Source organism: Fukomys damarensis, unplaced genomic scaffold, assembly GCF_012274545.1.
Source record: "Fukomys damarensis isolate Sample0158 unplaced genomic scaffold, DMR_v1.0_HiC HiC_scaffold_6, whole genome shotgun sequence".
Classification (NCBI taxonomy): domain Eukaryota; kingdom Metazoa; phylum Chordata; class Mammalia; order Rodentia; family Bathyergidae; genus Fukomys; species Fukomys damarensis.
The window spans coordinates 21,689,376-21,693,811 of record NW_022900918.1 but is presented as its reverse complement, the minus strand read 5'-3'; the positions used below and the strand labels follow the sequence as shown (position 1 = coordinate 21,693,811).

General features: G+C 31.6%; 1 long non-coding RNA gene and 1 other non-coding gene across 2 annotated transcripts in view; both read left to right on the top strand.

Annotated features, from left to right (window-relative positions):
• LOC104869979 overlaps nucleotides 1–2,938 on the top strand; it is a 4,891-nt gene extending 1,953 nt beyond the window's left edge. Inside the window, exon 4 of the long non-coding RNA XR_782414.2 lies at nucleotides 2,870–2,938. This is a non-coding gene — a long non-coding RNA (uncharacterized LOC104869979). The remainder of the gene's footprint in view (nucleotides 1–2,869) is intronic.
• Nucleotides 1,567–1,671, top strand: LOC117285166. Its single transcript, XR_004516133.1, has one exon. It is a non-coding gene; the product is annotated as a U6 spliceosomal RNA (small nuclear RNA).
• Nucleotides 2,939–4,436: the final 1,498 nt, after the last annotated feature.

Genomic DNA, 4,436 nt, shown 5'->3' with positions numbered 1-4,436 from the left:
ATATATATATATACATATATATATTTAATTCAGATGATTTAGGCTTCTCATGTTTAGTGAGTAGATAACTCAAAGAAAAAAGTGAAATAAATTTGCAGATAAATAAATAGAAGAAAATGCAAATAAAGTTCAAAGTGTATAATAGATAGGATCAAAGTGTGTAAGAGATAACTTGAAATAGGTAGAAAAGGTCCAAAGGGAAATGAAGTGGGAGGCTTATGGGAAAGGAAAGAAGGGAAAAGAAAAAACATGAGAAAAGGAAAAATGGAAACAACGTCTCTGTAAATAGGGAAGGGTGGAGGGACTGAAGAGAGGGCAGGGAAATAGGGGAAAAAATAAGAGCCAAGGTATATGATATAAAGGTACAAATCTTCAAAGATGAATGTCATTGTACTGTGTACCTAAAACTTACCAATAAATGCAATGAATAAATATATAAATAAATAGATGAAAGATGGGTTAATGAATAGATAAGTGGGTGGCTAATGGGATAGTGATAAAGATATAGGACAGCTAATTTTAAAGAGTAGGGATTTGTCTGAAATGACTACTCCTCCATTCTTAGAGGTAGAAATATTATTATGGTAGGTTTATACAGGTCATGGCAATTAATAATACAATCTCGGTGCTATTTCTTATTTTAGAAAAGGTTTTACAGTTTTTGTCGTTTTAAATTTCCATTTTTTTTCCAAATTGATTTTTCAGTTACTTTCCCATTCATTCTGCCACTTCTACAAAATAGTTACTAACAATTAGATGTGAAGATTTGGCCTCTGTAGTCCTCTGTGTGTGTCTGTACGTGCATATGTGGGACTCTCTAAGCATTGCTGTGCTTTTGCAAATTTTCAGAACTATGTGTTTTCACCATTTTACTATTAACTATGTAATCACTTTTTTTAACATACTGAATCATATGAATTGGAATAAAAACTACGGTGAATGCACATAGTTTTAAAAATGGAGCAAAATGCATTGCTATTAATCCCTCTTGCTTAGAACACACCCCGTTTTTCTTACTGTTTAGGAATTTTGTTCTCAGTTGTGGTGTCTTGGCTACCCAAATGCCCTAATCCTTTCTAAATCTTTTCTTTCACGGTCATTTACTTTGAGAAAAAGCAGGAAATTGCATGCTGTCAGATCCGGTGAATAAGGTAGAGGAGCAGCACCACAATATTTTTGACTGAAATTGCCATAAATGGTTGATCAACAAAGTGCTATCATAACACACGGTGAATGCTTAACTTAAAAAAATATATTACAGAAAATGACACATCGTCATCCGTTCCCTCAAAATAGATCCCTTCGCTTCACGCACAATTATCTTATTGTTCTTGATAACAGGCCTTTTATTGTAATAAGATCTTAAAAATGTAAACTCACTCTATTTCTGATTACCGTTTGTAAAACTAAATTTAATGGTATGATAAATTAGTTTAAAAATTCATAGTTTACAATATTAATTTGTTACATTCCAGAACTTGAGTTTAGTCGTGCCTCTCAGAATAGTTTTATTATTTTCCTTTGAAAAGTTCTGTGATTATCCTCATTAAAATTATTTTTAGGAATGCTCACTTTGACAGAACATATGCTCAAAGTGGAATGACGCAGAAAAAAATACCATGGTTCCTATGAAAGGATAATATGCAAATTTGTGAAATATTTCATATTTAGGCCCTCACCTTTTACTACCTGCGACCTCCGCAGGGATGCAAGTTGTTGTTAATAATATACATTATCCTTATATATAATATACATTTTATATATTCATATGTGTAAAGACTGTTATGTAATATATATAAGAATATATATATTCTTAGAATATGCATGGTCCCATGTTCTGATGTGCTATTCAATATTCTTTTTTAGATCCTCAGTAGTATCAGTTCCTTGGGCTTTGTAGCTGCTCCCTTTATGAATTTCCAGTGGACCCATGACACTTAATTCTCAGCCTTAGATTTCCCAAGTCTTTATGACAACCCTTTTCAAATGTCACATTACAAATGTTACTCTATGTCTACATTGATCCTAAATCCCATAACGTTCTCATTATCAAACACTGTTTCATTAGTCACTTGAAAGCTTTCAGGAGAGAGATCACAGTTCTCAGCTGCTCAGCACTCTCTGATAACTAATAAATCCTCTTTGTACACAAGCTTCTGTGCTGGGTCCTTTGTCTTGTACTTGTCATAAAGAGAATCCCAATAAATCCATTGATATGTATTTATTTTCTAATATTAAGTGGTCGTATTCTCAAGTACTATAGATGCAGGAATATTCAAACCGCTTTGGTAGAGAGAAGGAAATTGGTGTCACAAAACAGACTACATATTTTTTTACAAATCTTCCTGAGTAATTGCTTTTGTACTAGATTTGAAATGCTATGTTTCTGAAGATAAAATTCCACACAACATATCTTTGCTCTCTGACTTTGTAAAGAGATACAGAATATTTTGGTTATTCTCATCCTGAAGATTTTTTTTTTCTCCCAAAGCTAACCTATTTGAAAATGGTTTGGATGATATATTGCCTGTGTTCCTCTATGCTTTCTTACAAGATTTTTTTTGTGTGTGTGTGCTTGTGTAATGAGCAGCAGTTATATCAGTCTCATTATTCAAATAGAAATAGATAACAGGAAATGTGAGTCTGAATTAAAGTTCCGCTATTTATTTGGTGCAAAGTCAAAAGCAACTCTGAATAATATTCTTTGGTGCCTACTTCTTTACTACATAAGTTATTGATGAAAAGTAAGGCTGGTCTTACCAGTATTTTGTGATAACTGCAATACAGTAAAAAATAAGTAGAAGGCTAGTCTGTATTGTGAGAGTCATTGAAAATATTTTATGCTTCTAATAATCAGTTTCTCCTTCAGTTACCTCAAGAGGACACCTCACTGCAAGAATGGGATTTGTAGCAAGAGCTTTATGTTTATGTTTATGTGAGTAGAAGGAAATAATATTTAGAATTTAAACTTTTGTTAAAAGTTATGTTAATCTAGGAGCCGGGGATTTAGCTCAGCGGTTTGGTGGCCTGCCTTGCAAGCGCAAGGACCAGAGTTCAATCCCTGGTACCAAAAAAAATAAAAAAATACAAAAAAGTTATTTTAATCTGAAAAGCTTTTCAAATGCCCATTCTTCTGGGATGTAGGATGCAAATATAGGCATTTTGAGTAGGAAAACAAATTCCAGTAATATCACAAAATGTTTTAGAAATATCGTTTAGATTTGTGACTTTAAAATAAAATTTAATTATTATGCTGTAAACACAAAAATTATGGAACAGATTGTCATAAAATCTTTACAATTTTCCAAAAGCTATAAAGTCTCATGCAAATTTCAGGACCAAGGCTAACCTACACTATTTGTGTAATATCCAAGTGAAAGCCTATTTTGAAACCTTCCAATATTCCCTCTAGATTTTCATCCAGATTATTTTCTAATACATTTTCAAAGAAAAAAATCTACTGTTCTCGTAATGTGGTAGTAATTCATTTTATCCAGGTGAAAGGTCCTATAAACTCATTCAACTAAAACAATGCATAAATGTTTAAGAACATAAATTTTATTTTTAACATATTTTCCTATTTCATTTCAGAGAATACTTCACAAAAAGAAAAAAAAAAGACCTGATAGAGGTTCACTTATATTACAAGTTTTACATTTTGTTTTTAGCATAATGGTTTTGCTCTTTGGATTATGCTTTATAAAAAAAGATGAACTTTTAGACATTCTTGAAATAAAAGCTGATTGTATAAATTTATAGCATATTTGAAAATGTTTATGTTATTGCTCAAACTTTCTAAGTTAAAGGATTCTTGTTTGATATAAGCTATGAAAAATGTCACTATTAATATTGAAGTGAAACTTCTAAGGAACATAATGGACATTTAATGTTCTTGGTAATCATTTTTTAGAAAAAAATCACATTAATGTTAATTTTGAAGTTCTTCAAATTGAAGAAGTACTTTACAATTAGATCACTGTAATTTAAATATCTAAGCCAAACAATCTAATGCAACTGAAACTGTGCTACCAAAACGCAAGATTGGTATTCATCTCAAAACTTTATCTCATAAGATATGACTTTACTCTCTCCACAGAAAATGTGGACATAGCTGTTACACAGCATTGAGTAGGCTTAGGGAATAACACTTCTTTGTATGAAATAAACCTGTTTATCACTTTTAAGGCTTATTAATTGAATATATAAAATGGTAGGTTAGGTGAGGATAACTTTTCTCTGCTTTTCAGTATTATCTTCGAATTACAACATAAGTTCCTTACATCAGTGCCACTTTATAATCATGAATAATAAGGTGAAATAAATCTGTGACCCTGAAGGAGTAGCAGAACAGATCCATAAGGAGCTGACCCACTGCATACACAGATATTACTCTTCTTAGGCTTTACTATACATGAAAGAAGCACAATGTACTGTAT